The sequence below is a fragment of the Otolemur garnettii genome, unplaced genomic scaffold (genome assembly GCF_000181295.1).
Source record: "Otolemur garnettii isolate 467f Iridium unplaced genomic scaffold, OtoGar3 scaffold00021, whole genome shotgun sequence".
Taxonomy (NCBI): domain Eukaryota; kingdom Metazoa; phylum Chordata; class Mammalia; order Primates; family Galagidae; genus Otolemur; species Otolemur garnettii.
Window position 1 is genome coordinate 21918019 of NW_003852416.1, and position 27829 is coordinate 21945847.

At 37.8% G+C, this 27829-nt stretch overlaps 1 protein-coding gene across 3 annotated transcripts in view; it reads left to right on the top strand.

The window, feature by feature from the left end:
• HPSE2 (heparanase 2 (inactive)) overlaps positions 1-27829 on the top strand; it is an 807441-nt gene that overhangs the window by 598790 nt on the left and 180822 nt on the right. The window lies entirely within an intron of this gene.

The following is a 27829-nucleotide window of genomic DNA, read 5'->3' on the forward strand; positions in this document are numbered from 1 at the left end:
TGTCCAACCTTGTATATAATACCACTTTTACTTTATCCGTTCATGATAGACATATATGTTGACTGCATATCTTTGTTATTGCGAATAGTGCTATAGTAAATATACAAGTGCAGGTATCATTTTGGTATATTTCTTTCTTTTCCTTTTTGTAGATACCCAGTAGTGAGATTACTGGGTTAAAAGGTAGCTAAATTTTTAGTTCTTTGGGAAAGCTCCATACTGTTTTCTATAGAGGTTGTCCTAATTTATTAGATTATTAAGTATGGTAAGTCCAGTTTCCTTAAGTACTAAGTTTGATAGTTGATATCTCTGCCATTTCACTTTGACACTTCTTTTTTTTTTTCCCTTAATTGTGATGGTACATCCTCCTCCTTTAAAATAGCATGCTTAGGCTTGTAATTATCTTTCAATTTTTAGAACAATTTTTTTTAAAACAATGGATAAGTCAAATATATGTGTTATTTTCTTTATTTCTCCTTCATTTATGAAGGTTAATCTTACTGGGTATAGCATTCTTGGGTGACAGGAATTTTTTCTTTCCTTTCATCATTTTGAATATGTCATCTCATTCTCTTCTGTCCTCTATAGTTAATGCTGAGAAGTACACTGCTTATTTGGGGTTTTCTTTATAGGTGACCAGATACTTTTCTCTGGTTATTCTTAGAAATCACTCTCACTTTGCCTTCAGACAGTCTGATTATACCATACCACAGTAAAGTCCTTTTTGCATCTTATGTGCCTGAGAATCACTGAGCCTCCTAAATCTGGATGTCACATCTCTCACTGGACTTGAGAAATTTTTATCTATTACTCCACTTACTAGGGTTTCTAAACTTTTTGGTTTTTCTTCACTCTTAGGAATACCAATAATTCATAAATTCAGGGCAGCGTCTGTGGCTCAAAGGAGTACGGCGCCAGCCCCATATACCAGAGGTGGTGGGTTCAAACCCAGCCCCAGCCAAAAAATAATAATAATTAATAAATTCAAATGCTTTGTGTACTTCTGAACTTCTCCCTTTGTTCATTCTTTTTTACTCTTTTCTCTTTATTTTTGTCTGACCAAATGATTTCAGAATACCTCTATCATCAAGTTCTAAAATTCTTTCTTCTGCTTGGTCTAATCTTTTGTTGACACTTTCAAATGTATTTTTGTATTTTGCATTTACTGCAGCAAATTCTTCAGTTGTAGATTTTTTTCTTTGGCTCTCTTTTAAAATGTCTATTTTATTTATGGTAAATTTCTCATTCATATTCCACATTGATTTTCTGAGTTCTTTGTATTTATTTTTGGATTTCTCTTGCATCTCATTGACCCTCTTTGAATCAATGTTTTAAATTCTTTGGTATTTTGAGGATATCTTTCTATTTAAGGTCTATTGCTAGAGAATTATTGAATTCCTTTGTAGATATAATATTGCCTTGCTTTTTCATATATCCTGAGTATTTATGTTGATTTCTGCATATCTAGTGTAATGTGGCTTCTTATTTTTTAATTTACTTTCATGGAGGTCAGGGGGAAGGATTTTCCTAAAGATATGACAATGATATTGGTCAAATAGGGCCCTTTGGGTTTGCTTCTGAGTACATACAGTAGTGAAGGTTCTATATTATCTCTTTGGCTATAAATAGCATTAGTGATATCTATGATTTCCTTGGTGTGTTAGGGTGGGGTTATTAGTGGAGGCTGTGGTAAAGTTGTGCTGGGGACTACAATTGCAGATGGCCCTGTTTTCATGTATCGGTGGCAGCAGTGGTAGCCTAAGAATGTCTATCCTTGTGCTCTGGGGCAGTATATGCTGGCTCCTGTGATGGCAGTTCCAGGCAGTTATTAGTGGAGGCTGTGATGAAGCTCTGCTGGGGACTGAAATGCCTGATGGCCCTGTCTTCATGTATCAGTGGCAGCAGTGGTGGCCTAAGCATGTCTACCCTTGTGCTCTGGGGCAGTATATGCTGGCTCCTGTGTTGGCAGTTCCAGGCAAGCCAATTCTTGGGCTTCTGGCTGGCTTTCTCAGATACTGGTTGTAGTACAGTATACAGGTAGTTGAATGGACTCAAGCTCATAGGCAGCCAGCATGGCATGAGTGATGATGGTAGCAATGGTGGTAAGATCTCTTTGAGTCCCAAGTGCTGTGTGCTTGTATTGGCAATGGTTGCAATGGACTGTGTGGGCTGGCCTCCAGATAAGTAGCTAACACTTGCAAGTAGGAAACAGCTGAGGGGTAGTGATAGGGTGTTTATGCCTAACCTCAGTCCCCTAGAAGAGATGCTTAGGTGTTCTAGGAGGTGTATTGAGTTGTAGAACCACAAGGCTGGATTGAGTTGTAGAACCCTGAGTCCTGAACTGTCTTGAGGGAGAGAGCAGACGGAGCTGGACCAAGCAAGCATGCACCCAGACCCCTCCCATGGTGAGTGCATTCACCAGCCATGATGAGCAGGGACAGAACAATCTTCAGGCCCCTGGTGGAATGCTTGGGTGAAGGAAAGCCACTAGTATGCTGAGGTCCTGGCACAGGTGTAGTATGGGGCTAGTCCCCAGCAACCACAGTTTTGCCTGGTAAGTGAGGAGCTTGAATCCCTCTCACTCCCTAGTCCCAGGGGGGCTTGCTTCCCCATCCCAGCTATTGCACCTGACCTGGCTGTTCCATCAAACCTGGCAGTTCTTGCCTAGCCCACAACTCAGCATCAGGCCATAGGAGTCCTCACCCCATTCAAGACCAAGCCTCAGCTCAGCACCTGTGGCTCAAGTGGCTAAGGTGCCAGCACATACACCTAAGGTGGCGGGTTTGAATCCAGCCTGGGCCCACTAAAACAACATTGACAGCTGCAACCAAAAAATAGCCAGGTGTTGTGGCAGGCACCTGTGGTCCCAGCTACTTGGGAGGCTGAGGCAGGAGACTCACTTGAGCCCAGGAGTTGAGGTTGCTGTGAGCTGTGATGCCATGGCACTCCACCCAGGGGGATAGCTTGAGGCTCTGTCTCAAAAAAAAAAAAAAAAAAAAGACCAAGCCTCCACAACAATTCTCATTCTGTTCAAGTGCCCAGGGCAATGCCTATTTTCAGCTCCAGTAGCTATCACACACGTCACCCTTTCCTCTCAGTTATAGTTATGAATGCTGGCCCCCTACTTATTCTCCATTTCTACAGTCAGCAGCCCAAGTTTCCACAAACCTTGGAATGGCAATGCTCATTCGCAGACCATGCACAGTTTGTTAAAAGCCAGGATTGGAGAATGGCACCTTGCTGTAGCTGCTTAGATTTCAAAGAGGGCATGGGAACCAGGGCATATTCCTTCCCTAGAGCAGTTCCTTCTCATAGTCTCCTGTCCACTCCCTAAGTTAGACTCAAGACTGGGAAGGTCAAGGTGCTTTCCAATGGCCAGTATTGTATGATTTCCCAGTGAGAAAGTGAATTACAGAAAGACTCTCAGTCACATTCTCCCATATTGAGCGATTCCTGATTCCTGGCTGGTCTCAGCCACACACACTGCTTGTTTTCCATCTCCTTCCTAGTTTTATGGTATTTTGTATCATTTTTCTATTGAATTCCCATGATCTCTCTTGGATAATGTATTTAAGGTGTGACTTTCTACCCATTATTTTGGTTCTTCTAAGTGGCTGAGGCATATTTGAAATACTTTTAGTTATCCATCTAGAAAGAAAAACAATGTGTTTTTTTAACTATATGATTAATGTTCAATAAATCACTGTAGAGAGAATTTGAGATGACACAGAAAAGGCACATATAACTGAGACCAACTTCCCTTAAATCGTTTATTTTGCTTGGGGCTGATATTTGCCAGAGTTTGAGTGGGAGAAAAAAAAAAGGCAGTAAGATGTTTCTATAATATTATGATCCATACAGCTTTTATGAATTCCTTCTTCACAGATTCACAGAATATTTCTAGATATTCTCTTTCCCAGCACTTTTGGGAACAACTATGGAACAAGGATTATTGCTACACTTATACTAAGAATTTTAATTAACAGAAACAAACGCACAGCCTATATGTCAGACATTTAATTGAAAGATTGCAAAAATACACTAAATGTTCTGGCACAATATCATTTTGCAGAATCTATTCAACAATTAACAATTGCTTTCTGTTCACTCGCTTCTGTGTTCACCGTCAGCTTTTCAAAAGCTACACTGTACATGAGTTTATGCATCCTAAGGTGTAAGGTCTGTGACTAGCAGGTATAGACTACTCAGGAGGGAAGGATGAACCTGAAGTTCCACAACCTCTTATCCCATCTTGTCAAGGAAATTCTGAAGGTCTGTTCTGATACATATTGAGAGGGTGGAAGTTGGGAGACAGTATGAGCTTGGATGATATTCAGATGAAGTCTGTCATAGGGAGACAGGGGGGCAACGCTTAGCATCTGGTCCAAGATGGTCCTTGTGGTCACTTTGGTTGCCTGTTTGGGTCCAAGTCCATTTTTATCAGGAAGTATGCTGGAGAGTCTGGATGGCTTCCAGAGCCCACCACTGATTTTAGGGCAAGCTAGGGTCTGAAAAAGTTTTGATATCTGTAGGAAATTCTAGAAAGTCTGGGTGGTAACCTGGGAAGGCCTCGTGCCTAAATTCTCAATTTGAAGTCCTGGCAGAACTTACGTGTTTTTGTAGGTACTTGTCATTGTGTTTCGTTTCTCATTCTCAACTTCTTTGGAGCTGCTTAGGGCTTCTCAACCCACTCAGTCTTCACAGCCCAGGCCCTTTTTTAAGTTGCACTGTTGAATTGTTATATTTTGAATTTATGTATTCTTTTGTGGTACACAAGAAACACTATTCTTGTTGGAATCCAGGGATCCAACTGATAATCTATTTATCAGTTGTAGGGGTAGTGCTTTAGGTATGTCAGTTTAATTACTCTGAGTTCTTATTTCTTCATCTGTAAAATGGGGGCAATATCATCCATCTCAGAATAACATAGGAGAAAAGAAAGGTATATATGTTAAATAATTAGGTTGGACCATATGAAATTGCCAAATTCAATGACAATATTTCTGACTCACAAACAAGGAAATTTCATATAGTTCAATCTAACATCAAACATACATCATTGTAAATGAGAGACAGTCAATAAATGTTGAGTCTGAATCTGTTTCATGTGGAAGTGGACTTATGTTATTAAAGCTTGCTTTTAAGATAACTTCCCTAATCATATAATACAATACAAGCTTTATTCCTGAAGAACACCCTTAATAGAGCTGTGGAGAGATAAATCCAGGCCTATTCCATATCACAACTTGCCCTTGAGCATAAAATACAAAAAGTTTCGAGTGTTAGATAACAAGGTTTTCAGGCCATCCTGAAGAGAATAAACTTAAGCACAATAATTTTTAACTTCCCAGTGGGTCTGGTCAAAGTTATATTGATTGATTTAATTAATGAAAATTATATTATAGCATATATATTAAGCATACTGTTCCTGGAACTATACATTTGGCCAAAACAATATTATTATTCTTCAGTTGACCCTGAACAGGGTCATTCTCTACCTATATAGTCAAAAATCTGTATGTAAGTTTTGTCTGCCCAAAAACTTAACTACTGATAGTCCACTGTTGATTGGAGGCTTTTCTGATATCATAAGTAGCCAATTAACACACATTTTGTATGTTCTATGTATTATATACTATATTCTTATGATAAAATAATCCATAGAAAAGAAAGTATTATTAAGAAAATCATAAGGAACAAAAAATATATTTCCTATTCATTAAGTAGAAGTGGCTCTTCATAAAGACTTCATGGTTTTCACATTGAGTTGGCTAAGGAAGAGGGGTAAGAAGAGGGATTTGTCTTGCCATTCCCAGGGTGGCACAGTTAGAAGAGGTGGAGGAGGTGCGAGAGGAAGCATGAAAGCCAGGCATAGTTGGTGTAACTTCTATTGAAAAAAATCCACATATAAGTAAACCCACACTGTTCAGACCCTTGTTGTTCAGGGGTCAACTCTATTTTGCAGGTGATGAAATAGAGGTTAGAAAAGTTAAATAATTTAATCAATGCATTGTGTTTATTATAATACACATATAACGAGTAATCAATTATTAGTTAGTAGCAAAGTCCTTTACTAGGACTTAGATTTCTAGAATTTTGTGTCTTTCTTAATTTCTTTATTTTATTGAATACATACTTATTGAGCAGCTGTTATTTTAAAACAGGCTCCTCTGTTTAGTCCCATAGTGTTTGACCAATAGCACATCAAAACTTCATCATGATCAATGGGTTTCTTTCTGAGGATGCAAGGATGGTTCAATGAATACAATCAATAAATGTGATTCACTATATAAACAGGATGAAAAAGACATATGATTATATCAATAAATGCAGAAAAACATTTAATAATATCCAATACCTCTTCATGACAAAAACTCTTAACGACTAGGCATGGAAGGAACATATTTCAAAATAATATAAGCCATTGTATCAAATGTACAGCCACATCACCAACATCATTCTAAAGTTGAAAGCATTTCCTATAACAACTGGAACAAGACAAGGATGCCCACTTTCACCACTTCTGTTCAATGTAGTACTGGAAGTCCAAGCCAGAACAATCAGGCAAGAAAAGAAGAAAGGACATCCAAATAAGAAAAGAGGAGGACAAACTATCCCTGTTTTCTGACATGATGTCATACCTAAGGACTCCTCCAAAAGTCTCCTAGAACTAATAATTCAGTAATGTCTGAGGTTACAAAATTGATGTAACAAATCAGTGGCATTTCTAAACACTAAAACTAAGCTGGAGAAGAATATCAAGAATTTAATACCATTTACAATAGCTGCAAAAACGTGAAATATCTGGGAATATACTTAACCAAGGAAGCAAAAGATATCTACAAGAAAAACTACAAAACACTGATCAAAGAAATTGTTGATGACACAAACAAATGGAAAAACATCTCATGCTTCTTGTTTGGAAGAATCACCATTATAATGTGTATTCTGCCCAAAGTGATTTACAGATTCAATGCAATTCCCATAAAAATACCAATACTATTTTTCACAGAATTTGGCAAAACAATTCTAAATTTCATATGGAATAAAAAAGAACCTGAATAGTGACAGCAATACTAAGCAAACAAAAACAAATCTGGAGATATCACATTACCCAACATGAAATTATACTAAAAGGCTATAGTAATCAAAATAGGATAGTACTGGTATCAAATAGATACATAGATCAAATGAACGCCATAGCAAATGCAGAAATAAAACCATACACTTATAATCAACTGATCTTAGACAAAGTAGACAAAAGCATATACTGGGTAAAGGATACCCTATTCAACAAATGATACTGGAAGATTGTATAACTTCATGCAGAAATCAACCTGGATCCCTATCTTTCACCATACACAAAAAATAACTCAAGATGAATTAAACTTAAATATAAGAACTGACACCATGAAAATTCTAGAAGAAAACCAAGTAAAAACTCTTCTGGACATTGGTCTAGGCAAAGAATTTATGACCAAGACCCCAAAAGTAAATACAAGAAAACAAAAACAAATCAATGGCACTTTAACTGAAAAGCTTTTGTACCAAAAACAAAATAACCAAGAGAGTAAACATACAACCTACAGAATGGGAAAAAATATTCACAAATTTTATGTTTGACTAAGTACATGCAGTCTCTTCAAGAAATTCAAATAAATCAGCAAGAAAAATACAAAAAACTCTATTAAATAGTGAACAAAAGACATGAACAGACATTTTTCTAAAGAAGATGGACAAAAGGCCAACGAACATGAAAAAGTCCTCAACATCACTAATCATTCAGGAAATGCAAATTAAAATCATAATGAGGTACCAACTTACTCTTGTCAGAATGACCGTTATTAAAAATTAAATAAAAAATAGATGTGGGTATGAATGTGGTGAAAAAGAATGTTTATTACTGTTGGTGGGAAGGTAAATTAGCACAACCTCTATGGAAAACAGTATGGAGATTCCCCCAAAGAACTAAAAATAGACCTACCATATAATCCATCATTCCCACTACTGGGCATCCAGGCAAAGAAAATGAAGTCATTATATAAAAAACAAAACAAAAAAAACTGTTTATGATAGACAGTTCACAATTGTGAAGATATGGAACCAACCTAAGTACCTAACAACTTAGGAGTGGATAAAGAAAATGTAGTGTATATATATTCCATGGAATACTACCTAGCCAATAAAAAAAAAAAAAAAAAAACAATGTCTTGACATCAACTTGGATGGAACCAGAAGCCATTATCCTAAGTGATATGTCTTAGGAATGGAAAAATATTTGTTTTGCTTACAAGTGGGAGCTATACCTACTAAGTGGTATAATGGACTTTTGGGACTTAGAAGTGGAGAGTTTCTAAGAGGGATCAGAAATTATTTATTACATACAATGTATACTGTACTGGTGACAGGTACACTAAAAACCCCAAAAGAAGTGGTGAGAGAAGGGGAAATGAAGAATTGCAAAGTCTATTAGCAATCTGGGTATTAAACAAGATCCTGGAGGTGGAGCAAGATGGCTGACTAGAGGCAGCTTTTTTCAAAAGCTCTGTGCAGAGGAAGCAGAGAAGCTGAAGGTGGGGAGTTGAACACCAGGAGAAGATTGTGCACACCATCTCCACTGAAACAAACTTGGAGGCCAAGAAAGAAGAAAGTTGACAGAATACAGGTTCTGAGTGACTACTCAGATGACTCTTGTTGTCAAGGGTATAGGAGACCCCTCCCCCAACTGGAAGGCCCATGGAGAGGGCTTTTAACAAGCAAGCAAGGAACAAAAAACCTCTCACCTCAGTTCACAGGAGAGAGTCTGGTTCTCCTACACCTGGGAAGTTCCAGCTCTGAGCCCAGTCTCCTGCCTGATGCAAAAGAGAATAAACTTCCCCTCTGCAGTTCTCCCCCTTCCCCCCTCCAATCTGATTACCTGGCAGATTGCCCTATTCAGAAGCTGAAGTTTTGGGGGGAATACTCTAAGGGGCTGATCCATTGTGTGGGTGGCTGAGCAGCATGCAGAAACAGTGGTGCCATAGTCATAACTTTGGTGTGGAGAGGTGTGGTCTCAGCTCCCTCCCTTTCCTGTGGAAGGAATCCTTCCCCCAACCCCTCCTTGCTCATGCTGCCTCAGGGAGCTTGGCTGGAACTCTCCGTCAAAGCCAGCCACAGATTCTTGCTCTCTTGCTGCCACTGTTTGACTTTGTGCTGCAGTGAGAAGTTGAAATAGGGAGATCTATTTACAGATTCTCTTCCAGCTATCCCCAACAGGGGATGGGGCCCCAGATGCATAGATATTAGTTCAGTGGAGGTTCCAGCTAAGTTTCAGAACAAAGCTGCACTGACTCACCAGGTCAGCACTCAGAGACTCTAGTTACAGCCCTGAAAGAGGGTTTTACGAGACTGTTAGGGAAAGGCCACAAGCACAAGCTCCAGCTAATTCAGGAAAGGGTGGTTAGCTCTAGTTTCTGGGACCTTCCAATCTGATCTCACCCCAGCAGTTCTGATTGCCAATTATGTTGGCACAGTGTTTCCTAAGGGTCTCCAACTAGATTATCTCTCAATATCTATTCAGGGACAATCTATCATTCCAAGAATTCAGTATGGACTCATCAATTAACTTCTTCTTATTTTTTTTAAGTCTCAAAAAATAGACAACTAATATTTATAAGTAAAAGTAAAAGATAATTTCAAAAAAACAGATCATGTCAAATCTTATAGATAGAAAAAGAAGAAATACTTCAAAATCATTCTACTCAATCTGGATACACCTGATATTAGAATTGAAGAATATATATTATTATAAGGAAACAATATTTAGACAACTAATATTTATAAATAAAAGTAAAAGATAATTTCAAAAAAACAGATCATGCAAAATCTTATAAATAGGAAAAGAAGAAATACTTCAAAATCATTCTACTTGATCTGATACACCTGATATTAAAATCGGAGAAAATATATATTTTTTTATTAAATCATAGCTGTGTACATTAATACAGTCATGGGGTACAGTGTGCTGGTTTTATATACAATTTGAAAAATTTTCATCAAACTGGTTAACATAGCCTTCATGTCATTTTCTTAGTTATTGTGTTAAGACATTTATATTCTACATTTAGAAAGATTCACAAGTACCTTTATAAGATGAACCATAGGCGTGATCCCACCAATCACCCTCCCTCCACTCCTTCTCCCCATTCCCTTCCTCTCTCCTCCCCTTCCTCTTTTCTTTCCCCATATTCTTGGTCTATAACTAACTAGCTATAAGTTAGTTTCATAGTAGGGCTAAGTACATTGGATACTTTTTCTTCCATTCTTGAGATACTTTGCTAAAAAGAATATGAGAAAATATATTATTATAAAGGGGAAATTATAAGCATATTTCACTTATAAGTGAGGATGCAATATCCTAAACAACGTTTTAACAAGTTGAATTAAAAATTAATGGTTAAATAATGCACTTTGGTCAAAATTAAATCCAATTTATGTTGAGAATTAGTCACTATTTTCTTTTCTTTTCTTGTTCTTTTTTTTTTTCCTTCTTTTCCTTTCCCTCACCCCCTCCCTCCTTCTCTGTGTGGTCTCCCCTTCCCCCATGCCCCACTATGTCATTAATTATCATTAATTGTCCTCATATCAAAATTGAATACATAGGATTCATGCTTCTCCATTCCTGTGATGCTACACTAAGAATAATGTGTTCTACCTCCATCCAGGTTAGTACAAATGCTGCAAAATCTCCATTTGTTTTATGGCTGAATAATATTCCATGGTATACATATCCATTCATGGGTTGAAGGACATTTAGATTGTTTCCACGTTTTAGCAATTGTAAATTGGGCTGTGATAAACAGTCTAATACAAGTGTCTTTATAATAAAAGGTTTTTTTCCCTTTTAGATAGATGCCCAGTAATGGGATTGCAGCATCAAATGGGAGATCTAGGTTGAGTTCTTTGAGGTTTCTCCATACTTCCTTCCAAAAAGGTTGTATTAGTTTGCAGTCCCACCAGCAGTGTGAAAGTGTTCCTTTCTCTCCACATCCACGCCAGCTACTGCAGTTTTGAGATTTTTGTGATATAGGCCATTCTCGCCGGGGTCAGGTGATATCTCAGGGTGGTGAAGACACCAGTTACCAAAACCTATGGGATACAGCAAAAGCAGTCCTGAGAGGAAAATTTATCACTTTAGAAGCCTATATTCAAAAAACAGAAAGAGAGCACATCAACAAACTCACAAGCCATCTGATGGAATTGGAAAAAGAAGAGCAATCTAAGCCTAAACCCAGCAGAAGAAAAGAAATATCCAAAATTATATCAGAGATTAATAAATTTGAAAACAAAAGAATCATTTAGAAAATTAATGAAGCAAGGAGTTTGTTTTTTGAAAAAAATAAATAAAATAAATAAACTTTTGGCCAGATTAACTAGAAATAAAAAAGAAAAATCTCTAGTATCCTCAATCAGAAATGATAAAGGGGAAATAACAACTGATGCCATAGAGATGTAAGAGATCATCTCTGAATACTACCAGAAACTTTATGCCCAGAAATATGACATTGTGAAGGAAATGGACCAATATTTGGAATCACACCTTCTCCCTAGACTTAACCCAGATAAAATAGATCTCTCTAACAAACCAATTTGAAGCACTGAGATTAAAGTAACAATAAAAAATCTTCCACCAAACAAATGCCCTGGTCCAGATGGCTTCACACCAGAATTCTATCAAACCTTCAAAGAAGAGCTTATTCCTATACTGCAGAAATTATTCCAAAAAATTGAGGAGGAAGGAATCTTCCCATCACGTTCTATCAAGCAAACATCACCCTGATACCAAAACCAGAAAAAGACCCAACTAAAAAGGAGAACTTCAGACCAATTTCACTAATGAATATAGATGCAAAAATTCTTAACAAAATCATAGCCAATAGATTACAGCTTGTCATCAAAAAAGTCATACATCACAATCAAGTAGGGATTTAAGGGATACAAGGTGGATTTAATATACACAAGTCTATAAACATTATTCACCATATCAACAGAAGCAAAACCAAAGACTATATGATCCTCTCAATAGATGCAAAAAAAGCATTCAATAAAATCCAGCATCCTTTTCTAATTAGAACACTGAGGAGTATAGGCATAGGTGGCACATTTCATAAACTGATCAAAGCTATCTATGACAAACCCACAGCTAATATTTTACTGAATGGAGTAAAGCTGAAAGCTTTTCCTCTTAGAACTGGCACCAGACAAGGTTGTCCTCTGTCACCATTACTATTCAATGTAGTGCTTAGAATGGTTCCTGGTATACAGCAGATGGTTGATAATGACCATTGAGTAAGGAAACCAAAGGAAGACTGGTGAAGACTGGAGGTTTAATCAGTTGATTTCCGTTATGCCTAGAATATGCCTTCTGTTTTCTTAGAATGTCTAACCCTAACACCTCCATCCTTAAATCTGTTCATAGTAAGTCTTACTTCCTCTACAAATGTTAAATGGCCTTCATCTATGTCTGAACTTCTGTCGTCTTATCATGTCCTATCTTGATCTCATCAGTTTTTTTCTCTATTGTTCTTTAAAGGCTTCTAATTTTATTTTATAGGTTTGTATTACCTCCTTAGACAAAGCTATGACTGGTTAAAATAATTTTAGCTGTGAAATAAAGGGAGATTGGACTAGACTAGACTTTCTTTTCTCAGAGTGCCTTCTAAGGAACATTTCTCAGCATGTTAATGGTTAGTCCCTGAAAAAAATGAATCCATTATTAAATAAACTAGTGAAACTCTAGATTAATTTATGTTTGTCCACTGTGGACTTCTGAATTTAGTGTGTATTGTCAATTTCCTAGGAAGCACCCTTTGCACAAATGTTCCAGGCATATGCTTTGGGGAGATGCTACTCCCAGATGATCATTAAGGTTCATTACATTTTTAAACGGTAAAAATCCTTACTGACTTGCCCAAGGCAATGTGGCTGCACAGCATGAAACTTTACTGAAATTTAGTTCTCTTAGATAGACATCCTTTGCACAAGGTTATTTATTGCAACTTTGCTTATAAGCAAAAGTTTAAAAACAATTTAATGGATTACTAATAGTGAATTGGCTAGATAGAAATTACAGTACATGCATATAAAAGAATACTAATGCAAATTAAAGAGAGAAAGATGCTTTTGGTGTAACTAATACACAATAAAATAGTCTCCAAGATATGTTGTTTAAGTGAAAAAAGGAACATCAAGAACATGCATAGAATGTTACCTTTTACATAAAAATATGTGAAGGAAAATATATGCTCTGTTTCTATGTGCTTAAAGTCACTGAGTTACAAGAAACTGATAACATTTGTTGTCTCTGAGATTGGAGGGGAGGTCGCCAGGACATAGAGATAAAAGGCAGACTTTTAACTGTATACCCCTTGTTCATTTTGATTTCTAAACCTTGTGAATCTATTAGCTATTCAAGAGCTAAAATTAAATAAATGAAAGGCAATCTTAGGTGATTATAATACAATAAGGATTTGGAAACTACAGGACTCTATTTTGTTCTCCTAGGCCAAAATCCTTAGAATCTTCATTAATCCAAGTTTTCTCGTGCTACCTCCACTGACTTTCTTTATGAATCTTTTGAAGGAGATACTTAGTTTCCACTCCCTTCACCAACCTCCTCCACTTCTCAGCTTGCTGTAGACTTGTGATTCTCAGGGGAGCTCTAGTACAGGTTATTTTGTGCCAGAGAGGCTCATAGAACCTTGGAGGAAGATGGCTCCAGGGCAAGGAGAAACTGAGGAATGGCTAGCAGCCCGGATTGAAGGTGGGTGTCCTGAGATGAGCCCTGGCCTCTGGTGCCAATTCAGCCTACTCCCTCCTTCTTTGGAAAGTTGGGATTATAGAGCCTGAGTCAGGGAGGTTTTGATGTTTAGTGGGCATAAAGATGAAAAGGTGCTTGGAAAACAGTGGGTTTCATAAAAATAGAAGAGATTTGTTGTAAAAGAAGATCACTCAAGAGACACCAAATGACATGACCATACAGTAGCATTATTTCACGGTCTCTGGCTGTATCAATCTCACTATTAGTAATCCATTAAGTTGTTTTTAAACTTTTGCTTATAAGCAAAGTTGCAATAAATAACCTTGTGCAAAGGATGTCTATCTAAGAGAACTAAATTTCAGTAAAGTTTCATACTGTGCAGCCACATTGCCTTGGGCAAGTCAGTAAGGATTTTTACCGTTTAAAAATGTAAAAAAAAATTACAAACAAATTTTTTCTTTCATGAAGGAAATAGAAGGTCCCCATATCTTCTTAAAACTTTTAGAGCTTTATCCTGAGTTTATAAGGGACATTTTGGAGAAGCGGAAGTGCAGAGACACAGCTGATGCCAAGAATTGCCTCCCCTGTTCAAATGGGCTCTTTTGTCAAAGCTTTGCCATTATCTTTCCTGTGGTCAATAGAGGTTATAGTGTACCAAAGGTACCTTTTAAAATCTGCCTTGTTAATAGTGGCTAGTTTTAGAAGTAAAACTTGGAATCATTTTCAGAGGCGTTGGAAGGAGGCCCAGTAATGAGTGGTATGACCTTGAACTAACAGTTGCACCTTTCTGGGACTCAGTTTCCATGTCTGTAATGAGAAGCCCTTCAGGATTATGCAGTTTTTTCCAGTTCTTTTTTTTTTTTAAGGTTGAAATATGTATTTTTTAATTTCTGATTAATGTAAGGGTGCAAATGATTAGGGTACACTGCCGCCTACGGGATGCACGTGGCCCTAGCAAACTGTTCTGGGCCTGTGTGGAGCGCGGGACTCCTCCGCAGCCACCCACGGGTTGTGTGCGGCTCTAGCTAGCAATTCTGGGCCTACCCGCAGCTGGGGATTCCTCTGCTGCTGCCAGCAGGGCATGCGCGGCTCTAGCAAGCAGTTCTGAGTCCTCCAGGAGCAAGGTACTCCTTCACTGGCCTCCGCAGGGTGCATGGGCCTCTAGCAAGCAGTTCTGGGCCCACCTGGAGCAGGGGACCCCTCTGCCACCACCCACGGGGCGCACGTGGCTCTAGCAAGCAGTTCTGAGCCCGCCCAGGCAGGTGATTCCTTCACCGGCCCCTACAGGGCATGCGTGGCTCTAGCAAGCAGTTCTGGGTCCACCCAGAGCTGAGGACTCCTCTACCACCACCCATGGGTTGCGCGTGGGGCCCTCCCAGTGCAGGAGGCTAGGGCAGGGAACTCCTCCGCTGCTGCCTGCAGGACGTGCTTGGCTCTAGCAAACAGTTCTGGGCCTGCCTGGAGCGGGGGACTCCTCAGCCACTTCCTGTGGGTTGTGTGCAACTCTAGCAAGCAGTTCTGGGCCCACCCAGGGCTAGGGACTCCTCCGCCGCCTCCTGCGGGGTGCATGTGTCTCTAGCAAGCAGTTCTGAGCTGCCCAGAAGGGGGGACCCCTTCACTGGCCCCTGCAGGGCATGCATAGCACTAGCAAACAATTCTGAGCCCGCCCAGAGTGGAGGACTCTTCCACTGCTGCCGGCGGGATGTACACAGCGCTAGCAAACGGATCTGGGCCCTCCTGGAGCAAGGGGATGGGGGGCTCCTCTGCCACCCCGTGGGGCCCTCATGGCTCTAGCAAGCAGTTCTGGGGCCTCCTGGAATGGGGGACTCCTTCACTGCTGCCTGTGGAAGGCACACAGTGTCTAGCAGGTCTCCAACTGCCTACCAGGACTGGGTGCTTGGTCTTACAGTGTGCTCCCCCTCACTGTCTCTGTAGGGAAGGGGGGAAGGGTGAACTGGAAATTCAAAATGGAAGTGAAAATGTTTATTCGGTTTTTCTGCCAGGCAAGGGAGTGTTTAGAATCTCAGCAGGGTCCCTCTAGGGGATAGACCCCCCTTCCTGTGGTTCTCATACTGGGGTGAGATAATAGGTCCTCAGTTCACATAATAGGTCCTCAGTTCACCGCTCGCCTGTAGAAAATTTACAGGAGCAGACGAAGAGAAAACAAAGAGAAAACCACAACTTTCTTGGGGGAGGCGATGGACACTTTTCCTTTGGGATGTATTATGTACCTATAAATTGCTTTCTTGGAGACTCAACTTGCCTCCGCAGAGGTGTCCTGCAGATATCACTCTTCTCTCTCAGCTGGGCTCCCAATCTTCAACTTTATTGGGTATTTTCTGGATATTATCCTTCCCTCTGGATGGAAACTTCTGTTGGAGGCTGGCACCTGTCAGCCATCTTGCCCCTCCCTTATATCCTTTTCCAGTTCTAAAGTAATAAAATCACCCAAAACAACTGGAGAAAGGAAAAGAGAAATCCCAGGCATTTGTGCAACTCTGCACTCATACTGTCATTAAATTTAGAAAATAAATTTGCAGTGAAAAGATTATCCTGTGCACTCCAGGATCAGCTCCCTCTTACTCATTAATACATGACACCTCCCTCATGTGTTCTTCAATATGATCTGCCCTACCAGCTGCACTTTCTCTTTTAATTCAGATAAACAAACAAATAATCATTCTGGTAGCCAAGAATGAAGTCATTAGTAGATGGAACAGCTTAGTTTTAATGATTTTGCAACCAAATTTTAATTGAAGAAAGACTTAAACTCCCTGTTCTTAGACCATTAATGTTTCAGAAGTACTCAGTGAAGTTAGCTGCACCTACTCTCCCAAGGAGGAAAATGCTAACACTCTTGGGATCTATCATCAGCAATCCTTTCCACCTCTACAGAAGGATCCATTGTCCAGTATAATTTCAATTTCACTTTAAGCCAGATTGTTTCTTGATCTTTCTCATTTTTTGATGTAAAAGTTTGTTCAAAGGAGACTACTTACTGTCTCTTTTCTTGAGATTAGAAGATGATTGTCATCCATAGGATTCTCTTACTGTTATCATAAAACCCAGGAATTCTACTCTTAGGTATATGCTCCCAAAAATTGAAAACAAGTATTCTAATAAGTACCTGTACTTGAATGTTTATAGCAGAACTATTCACAATAGCTGAAAGATGGAAGCAGCCCAAATGTCCAACAGATGAATGGATAAATAAAATATATATTTATTCAATGGAATCTTATTCTGCCATAAAAAGGAATGAAATACTGACACATAAAATAACATAAATGAACATCAGAAACATTCTGCTAAGTGAAAGAAGCCAGTCACAGGGGCCCACATATTATATATTCCTTTTACAGTTAATCCCTGAACAACATGAGTTTGAACTGTGTAGGTCCACTTTACATGGACTTTTTTTCTACCAGACATACATGGAAAATCAATATTCCTGAGATGTGAAACCCAAGGGCCAATTTTTTGTATATGCTGGTTTCAGAGGGCTAAATATAGGATTTGAGTTTGCATGGACTGTATATGCAGAGCATCTTAGAACCAGTCTCCTGTGTATATCAAGGGATAACTGTATATGAAATACCAAGAAGAGCTAAATCTTCAGAGACAAGAAAAAATAAAAGAAGCTTGTGATTTCTAGGTCCTGTAGGGAGGGGAGAATGGCAAGTGACTGTTTAATGGGTACAGGATTTCTTTCTAGGGTGATGCAAATGCTTTGGAACTGGATAATGATAGTAGTTGCACAAATTTGTGAATATACTAAAATGCCACTGAATTGTGTACTTTTAAAATGGCTAATTTTGTTGTGTGATTTTACTTTAATTAAAAATAATTTAGAGAAGAATTTCAGTAGGTATCAATCAAGATATATACAAAGAAAACCACATCTATATAAATCATAGTCAAATTGCTGAAAACCAAATGTGGCTATTTTAAAATGTCATCTAATTATCTTCTAGCTTTAGTAGTTTGTGTTGATAAGTCAAATGTAAGTAATATGATGACTCTCGAAAGTAATGTCTTTGGTTGATTTTTGGATTTTTGCTACTTCATACCTTATATCATATATAAAAATATTAATTCAAGGAGATCACAGTCCTAAATGTGAAAGGTGAAATAATGAAGCTTCAGAAGAAAACACAATATTCTTATGACCTTGGGGTAGGCAAAGGTTTCTTTCCACCCCCACCCCCAAGACAGAGTCTTACTCAGTTGCCCAGGCTAGAGTTAGAGTGCTATGACCTCAGCCTAACTCATAGCACCCTCAAACTCATGGGTTCAAGCAATTCTCCTGTTTCAGCCTCCCAAGTAGCTGGGACTACAGGTGCCTACACCCACCTAGCTAATTTTTCTATCTTTAGTAGAGATAGGGTCTTATTGTTGCTCAGGTTGGTCTCAAACTCCTGAACTCAAAGGACCCACCTGCCTTGCCCTCCCAGAATGCTAGTACAGGCGTGAGCTATTATGCCTGGCCAGGCAGAAATTTCTTAAATAGGACATAAAATATACTGACCCTGAAAAAAAGACCAAGTAATTGGATTTTATTTCAATCAATGAGAATGATAAATAAAGTCACCTAATGAGAGAAGATATTTGCCAAATTCAAATCCAACCTATCATGGGTTTTTGTATGGCCAGTGAGCTTAACATCATGTTTTTTGCTTTGTAAACGATTGAAAAAAATCCAAAGAAGAATACTTTGTGCAGTGAAAATTATATGATATTCAAATTTTAGTGTTCATAAATAAAGTTTTCTTGAACTACAGCTATGTTCATTCATTTACAAATTGTAAATTTTTTTGCTATTACAATAACAGAGTACAGAGAACATATGATGCCCAAAGCCTAAATTACTTATTATCTACCTCTGTTTAGAGAAAGTCTGTGACCCTTGGGCAAAGCTGTAGGCCTCACCAGACCACGCAGGTGCATCACTCCCTCCATAACCCCAAGACTACCTCCATTTCTCTGACCCTCCACCACCACCCATGTCGGGGCCCAGGACTGACCAGGTCTCGGCTGGCTTAGGTAGGTTCTGGACGCGGACCGCTAAGCTACCTTGCTCAGGAACAGTTTCTCTTAGGTGCCTGAGGGCTATCTACCTTAGCTGGAGGGAAAGAGAGAGTGTGTGTTAGAGTTAAGCAGTCTTCTTAGCATAGATAGATCTTAGTCTTTAGTAGAGCTTGGCAATCTTCAGCAGAGACAGGCCATGCTGGCATTCTGCCGGCAGGAGAGGAGACAGAGTCAGAGTAAGCAAGTCCGTGATAGAAAGTGCACACTCCCCGACTGCCTGTTCCTCCAGCCTAATACAAGGCTGATCTCATGCTTCTCCACACCACAGGTGTAGAGGCTTCCAATTCACCTCTTCTCTCATCTTGCGAGCTCTCATTCTTATTAGGAGAGCTAAATCTCTCTCCATGCTCTTTCCACCAAGGTGTTCCATTACAGGTATTTCTTAAAATTCTAATTCCTCCTAGCCATAAGCTATACGGGCTGCTACACACCCATATACATACTTTGACTAAATGTGCCCTACAGTAAAGTGCTGGATTTTCTTCTTCATTGTGAAAGAAGAAAGAAAACAAAACTTTCTCTATTCTTTTTTTTTTTTTTTCTTTTTGCAGTTTTTGGCTGGGACTGGGTTTGAACCCACCACCTCTAGCATATAGGTCTAGCACCCTACTCCCTGAGCCACAGGTGCCACCCAACTTTATTCTCATTTAGAAAGTTCCTTTAAGTTTCTATGGATTACTCTGTGATCCTTGGGAAAATGTCCTGGAAATACCAGGTAGCCCTAATATTAATTTTTTAACCTTACCAACTGTTGATGTCACTTAATGTAAGGTGATCGATTCCAGTCCCAGGAAAACATAAAAACATCTAAAAATTCTCAGAAGGGGAAGTATAATTACAACAAACTAAAGGTTAATGTCTTCATGATTCAACCCCAAACTGTTTTATGCCAAGTAAAATATATGATTGGATAAGAAAAGAGTATTTTTAAACTTGAGAAGAGACTGAAGCTTACGGAATCTTTCTCCAGTATCTTATAAGAGAAAAAAAATGGATTTTTCAGGAAAATAAAGCAGGAAATAAGATTCTCTTTGCTTTGCTTTGCTTTGTATATATAAGGGCTAAATATGTAACTGCTTAATTATTAAGTGCTTTTGTTTTTTTTTGCACACTTCTCTCAACCTTCATTCTGGTCACTTTGCTATCTAATAGGAAAATGATTTTTAAAAATTGAGGAATAAAGAATAAATAGAAAATAGGATTTGAATAATAAAGCAGAGGGAAAGATTAATGCTTTAAAATGCCTATCACCTGGTTCTATTCTCTTTTTAGAGATGAGCTACAAATTTGATTCCATGTTTCATAGTAGCTAAAGTGAAAAACAAAATCTACTGTCTGTGAGTAAAAAACTAAACTAAGTTTTCATGAGAAGCATAATTATCCTGAGAGTAAGCCTTAATATAAATTTTTATGGTGAGTCCTCATAAAAAGTCTATTCTAAGATAATAAGATGACATTTGTACTATTTTATACATATATACTTATATGTGTATACACACATATAATATACACATTTTTTGTTCGTCCTATTCTTTCAAAGACATGGAAGCAAAACCCACATTAAGGAAGAGGTATGGCATAAGGACAGAGGCAGCACAAAACACCAATAATTTCTCATTCTCATGTATAGATGAAGTATAGAAAAGCATATACAAATATTAAAATTATATGAGAACTTAGGGCAAGTCATAGTGCTTTGCTTTCCTTACATGTTAGATTTTATCTTGCTCACATTTGTTGTACAACATTGTACACAAATGTGATTGCCCTAACACTACCTGAAATATAGGACCCTTATATGTGTTGAGGGGCCAGCCTATGGTATCATTCCACTGTGTGTCAAAGAAGAGACCTTGAGTCTTGTATCTGGAAAAGGTCTTAGAAATCATCTTCGTCAAAATGATAAATATGTGTTAATTGTGTTTATTCATTACTGTCACCGTAATTGTTCATATTAATACACTGACAATACAAAATTGAGATTAAGGCTATTTCTCAACATAAGCCTTAATGCAAATACTGCCAAAAAATCAGTGTTGGTATGGATAATAAAAATACTATTAGTGGACTTCTGGTTTCAGCTCAAACTTGTAAAGAGTGTGGAAGTTCTTATTCCCATTTATACACTTGAAAAAGCTGAACAAACTGAAAATTAAAGACTTTCCTTGGACCTATTAGAGAATTTATTTTGCAGGGCAAACCAGTACCCTGAAATCTGGAAGACAAGTGACTCTAGACACCACCAAAATCTGTTTAGGAGCAGAAACTGCTGAAGCTACAAACTGGTAGCCACGCTTCAATAGTAATTTTGATAAATTGCTGGAGACTTAGTGTGGAATAGCTTGAGAGTAAGAAAACTTTTAGGAGCTCTAGTCTTAGTCTCCACACTATTGTGGGATCCAAAAAAGATGTCCTAATGGCTCTGGAAGGGAGAGGATAAGAATAATCATTGTGAAGCATGCCCATAGCATTTTCCATAACAAAAGCCAACTTTCCAAGGAAAAAGACATAACCAGAGCTTTATCTCTGATGGGAACAGACATTCCTCCCAATCTGTCCTTCTTTAGGCCTTCTTGTCTAACATAAGGGGGGGGGGGCAGATTATTAAGGTCATAGTCTGAGACACAGACCCACTATTGGACTGAGATTTAACTATGAAGTTATAGAACACTTCCCTTCTCTTACACTTAACTCCCACACCATCATCACAATGAATTACAGCTGAAAGAGCTTCCAAATACTCCTCTTTAGAGGTCTCTGTTATCTACAGAGTCTTTGTTATCTACATGAGCAAACATGAAACACAGCCCAAATCCTTACACTAAAGGTATTTTTACTTCAGTTTTTGTCACCTAATTTAACATGTTGACTTTCAACAAAAATAATTACAAAGTATGCCAAAAGCAAGAAAAAGCAGTCAGAAGAAAGAAAGCATTATATACAGACTTATATATGACACAGTTATTAAAATTATTAAACAGACAATTTAAAATAACTATGATTAGTATGGTAAGGACTCTAATGGCAAAAGTAGACACCCAGCAGGAATACCTTGGTAATGTAAGCAGAGAGGTGGAAACTCTACAAAGGGATCAAAAGGAAAAGAATGATAGAAATCAAAACACTTGTCAGAAGTGAATAATGTCTTTAATGGGCTCATCAGTAGACTGAATATCACTGAGGAAAGAATAAGTGAACTTGAGGGTAGGTCGATAGAAATTTCCCAACAAGATAAAAGAGTGAAAACCAGATCATCCATTGTAAAGTGTAGGACAATTAAAAAACATGTAGTACATATAATTGGAATGCAAATAATGGCTGAGAACTTTCCAAAATTAATGACATGTACATAACCACGGATCCAAGAAGCACATAGAACAGCCAGCAAGCAGGATAAATACCAAGAAAACTGCACCCAGGTGTATCATACTCAAACTGCAGAAAACCTAAAGAGAAAATCTTGGGGGTGGGGAGAAGAGCAGAGAAGAACAGCCCCTAACTTATACAGGAACAAAGAAATTAAGTGCAGCAAAATGAAGTAATGGGCACAAGAATATATGAAGTATCATAAGAAACTATGCAAGCATGAAGACAGTGGAATGAAATAATTAAACCATTGAAAGAAAAAACTCACCATCCCAGAATTCTATATTCAGCAAAATTATCCATTAAAAGTGAAGGAGAAATAAAGACTTCCTCAGACAAAGAAAAACTGAAAAAAATTATCACCAGAAGTTTTCTCTTGCATGAGAGAGAAAAGAAAAATTTTCAGGTAGAAGGAACATTAAATAAATTAGAAATTCAAGTCTATATGAAGACAGGAAAAGCTTCAGGGAAGAAATAAATGAAGATGAAATAAAATATTTTCTTTTTTGCTTTTCTTATTTTTGTGTAAAAGATAAATATTTGTAAATAATAATAGGAGCAATGACCTGGGTGGTTATAGCATATAGATAAGTGAAATGAATGATATCAATAAAGAAAGGGATAAACTGAGAATAATCTGTTATAAAGTACCTGTACTATTAACATGTGAAGTGGTATAGTATTATTTGAAGGTACGCTTAGATTAGTTTAAGGTATATATTGAAAAGTCTAGGGAAACCACTTAAAAATTTTTAGAAAGAAATATAATTGTATGATAAGAGGGGAGATAAATCTAATTATATAAAATGCTCAGTTAAAACATAAGAAAATAGAAAAAATGAGACAAAAGGGAAAAAAAGAATGGAAAATACTTATGAACATGGTAGATATTAATCCCCACTATGTCATTCATCACTCTAGATGTGAATGATCTAAATGTACCAATTAAAAGACAAAGATTATCAAAGAGGATACTCCTTCCCCCCCAAAAAAAACCCAATCATATGTTGTCTAGAGGAAACCCAATTTGTATAAAGACTCAGATAGGTTAAAAGTAAAAGGATGGAGAAAGATCCACCATGCTAACACAAATCAAAAGAAACATGAAGCAGCAATATTAATTTAAAACAAAGCAGACTTCAAAACAAGGAAAATTATCAGGGTTAAAGAGAACTATTTGGATTAATCCTCCAAGAAGGCATAACTATCTTAACCATATATGCATCTAAGAACAGAAGGTCAAAATACAAAGTAAAAACTGATAGAATACTATTAGCTATCAGACATTTTTGAAAAAAATATTTTGGTAGATGAGAAGATAAACAAGGGGAAGTAACTTGATTAGGGTCACAAGACTAATGCTTAGCAGAACCCAGGCCTCCTAGCGTCTTGTCCAGATTATTATCTAATAAGTGAAAATTTTGTTCAAGGAGTTTTTACCTTACTTAATGCAAATGGAGATGAGAATAAGTACCACTGGGTAAGGTATAGAGCCCAGGTGACACTTTAGCCAAAATACCATTCAATTAAGCTTATGCTTTGTGTGGAGAAAGCTGAACAGGTCAAGGCCTCCAAAGGCCTCTTACCATACAATTATATTTCTACAATTGTTTAGAACTTGCAGTTTTTCCAAGAAGGGTTGCACTGGCTGGAGAATTAAGCCAAGGCTCAAGCTTGGTTTGCCACAGAAGTGTAAGAAATACTTAGGGGGTTAAAAGTAGAGGACTAATAGAGGTGCTAAAAACTGATCTGATATGATTCACTGATGGAGGTAGGATTTGGCAGGTGGTAGTATAGAGCTATGAGAACATAGCAGATTGCTTTTCAGGCACTCAGCAATTGGAAGAAGTAGACATCTGGAAGAGTACGTGTGAGTCTAGTTTTTTTTTTTTTTTTTTAGTTTTGGGGGACAGTCTCACTTTGTTGCTGCTGATAGAGTGCTGTGGCCTCATAGCTCACAGCAACCTCCAACTCTTGGGCTCAAGCAATTCTCTTGCCTCAGACTCCCAAGTAGCTGGGATTACAGGTGTTCACTACAATGCCTGCCTCATTTTAGAGATGGGGGTCTTGCTCTTGGCTCAGGCTGGTCTCGAACCTGTGAGCTCAGGGCAATCCACCTGCCTTGGCCTCCCAGAGTGCTAGGATTACAGGCATGAGCCACCACGCCTGGCTTGAGGCTAGTTGTTGAATAGTGTGGCTTAGTGCTATACACAGATGTAAAGAACAGAGGTAAAGAGGGTGAGTTTGGTTTCGGGAAACAAAAGATCCCCAAAGCATGATGTTGATGTTTTCTTCCTTATCTTGCTCTCACCCTGCATGCTCTGTTTTCCTTTCCCTCTTCTTTTCTTTGTATATTTCTTTCCATTTTATGTAATCAGAATATATTAAATGAAGTTTACTATTTTTTGCAGTTTTTGGCCAGGGCCAGGTTTGAACCTGCCACTTCTGGTTTATGGGGCCAGCACCCTACTCCTTGAGCCACAGGAGCTGCCCTGAAGTTTACTTTTATTGATCTTTAGATAATAACTATCATTATTTCCCTTAAGGAAAAGAAACTGAATTTTTTTGCTTTATATTTTTGTCTTTGACAACTTTTAAAAATTGAACTATTTCTTTAAAGGGAGGCTACCCCTCCACCTAATATACTTCAGAATAATAGCAATCAGCTTGCTTTCTCTTTGTGTTCAACAAAATCTTTCCTTAATCACAGAGAAGTCAATATGTAGATGTTATCTCTGATTCTCATGTCCTTGGTTAGATAGCCAACCTGACTTTCTAGGAGATTAAAAGGGAAAAATAGGATATTTTAGAGTACTGTTCCTTGAAATTGTTTAACAGAAAGGAAACATTCTGTTACAGAGGAACATGTGAAATTTTACCTTAGAATTATGATATTAGAATTTCTGTTAGCTGAATAGACCTAAGTGAATCATCTATTAGTTGCAAACAGAGCACCAGTCCAATGAAATTAAATTTTATTTCTTAACATGTTCTGCCATATTTACTCAGCCATAGGGCAGTGTTGGTTGTGATTAAACATTATACAGATCTGACTATTCCTCTCAGTCTCTCTCTGTCTCTTTTAACACATATATACATGCATGCATGTGAGATATATTCATGGTAAATAGCTCCTTTAAAGGCTTTTTGTGGTGAAAGCTAGCTTTTCTTTTAAAATAGAGAAGTGCTCAGTATGGGCAAAGGACTTGAAAAGAAACTTCTCTGAAGAAGACAGGAATATGGCCTACAGACCTATGAAAAAATACTCATCATCCTTAATCATCAGAGAAATGCAAATCAAAACTACTTTGAGATATCATCTAACTCCAGTAAGATTAGCCCACAACACAAAATCGCAAAACCAGCAATGTTGGTGTGGATGTGGAGAAAAGGGAACACTTCTACACTGCTGGTGGGAATGCAAACTAATACGTTCCTTTTGGAAAGATGTCTGGAGAACACTTAGAGAACTAAAAATAGACCTGCCATTCGATCCTACAATTCCTCTACTAGGTATATATAGAAGACCAAAAATCACACAACAACAAAGATATTTGTACCAGAATGTTTATTGCAGCCCAATTCATAATTGCCAGGTCATGGAAGAATCCCAAGTGCCCATTAACCCACGAATGGATTAATAAATAGTGATATATGTACACCATGGAATATTATGCAGCCTTTAAAAAGATGGAGACTTTACCTCTTTCATGTTTACATGGATGGAGCTAGAACATATTCTTCTTAGCAAAGTATCTCAAGAATGGAAGAAAAAGTATTCAATGTACTCAGCCCTACCATAAAACCAATTTATAGCTTTCATATGAAAACTATAACCCAATTATAGCCCAAGAATATGGGGAAAGGGGAGAGAGAGGGGAGGGGAGGGGGGAGGATGGGTGGAGGGAGGGTAATTGGTGGGACCACACCTACAGTGCATCTTACAAGGGTACATGTGAAATTTACTAAGTGTAGAATATAAATGTCTTAACACAATAACTAAGAAAATGCCATGAAGGCTATGTTAACCAGTTTGATGAAAATATTTCAAATTGTATATAAAACCAGCACATTGTACCCCATGATTGCATTAATGTACACAGCTATGATTTAATAAAAAAAGAAATTAAATAGAGAAGTGATAATTTTCATGAATAGAATCATATTATTGTAAGATTTTCTTTTGATGTGATATTCCATACAGTAAGCATCTCTAGCTCTAAGACATTGAGTTTCCTGGTGATAAAAGTTAGGTGGAGAAACTAAAATATACAGGGTGTTGGTGCATGTAGCTAGAGAAATAATTGCATGTGGGTGAGTGTGCATACATGCACCACTTATGAACAGCAGGTATCTGAAAACAAGAATATCATGCAGGGTAAAGTTGAAAAGTTGAACCTCTGGTTCCCTGTTTATGTGATGCATGCAAGTTAGGGTCTGTGATTTCATGTTCTCATTGAGAAATTAAACAAGGAAAATGCCTCAATAAATATACCTCTAACTGTAGGATGTCCTCATAGTGAAAACTGAGGTATTTAGAAGCCTGATAAAGAATATTAGATATAAAGTCAAAAGGCTGCCACCTATGGAAATGTGATCTATATTAATTGACCTCTTTTCTGACATTCTAGATTCTTTGGTCATTAGTAATTATTTTGGTCACTGCATTTTACTGAGGTTCAGTTTTTCTAGATATAGAAAAATAAAAATTATCTCTGACCTCATCAACTGTTCTTGCACAGTATTAGAATGAAAGTTATTATTTAGCCAATCATTAACAGACACCTATTCAATTTAAACTAGAATTGTACATGATTTCTCCATTTTAATCTTTTAATTTTCATACCCAGGACCATTTCCTCTCAAAGAAAACCTCTTTATCATGAACTGTTACCGAAACAGATTAACTGGTGCAATGGATTTTGTTGTAATGAATACCTGAAGTGAACCATTACTTCTCACATTGCTTTGATGTGGACCCCCCTCATGTGGGAGGATCAGAGGAACAGTAGGTTCTGTCTGGCAGCTCCTTCTTGGCAGTTGCTATATATTATGGAAGGGAAGCACAGGTTTTTGGTGGTCAGTAAACTGTCTTTACCCTATCCAGGGAGGAAGCCCAGGTGGATATGGGGCTGACTGCATCTGCCCTCCCTTCCACCATGAATCATAGCTTGAGTTGACTACTGTTCAATTATATCATGAATGGAAGAAGTGACAGTTAATTTGGTTTTAACCCAGTATTTTCTAAATTTATTTGATCACAGAGTCCCCTTTTCTTTATATCTATAAAACAATTACTAAAACACTTTGAAAAACATTTTTGCAAAGAAAAGAATAGAGTCATACTACCTCCATAACTTTGCTTATCACCTCAGGTTTTTGCTTTTGTTGTTGTTTTGGTTTTGTATTGTTGTAATTGTTTTGTCTTCTTGAGAAATTTGAGTTTGGTATTGCTTAAGCAGGATAATTGAAGTAGGCAAGACTGAGGCAGATGAAAAATAATTATACTTGATTATAGGGCAAAGTAGGCACAGTGTTCTTTAGCCTGGACACTTGACAGCTCAAGTAGAGTGGAAA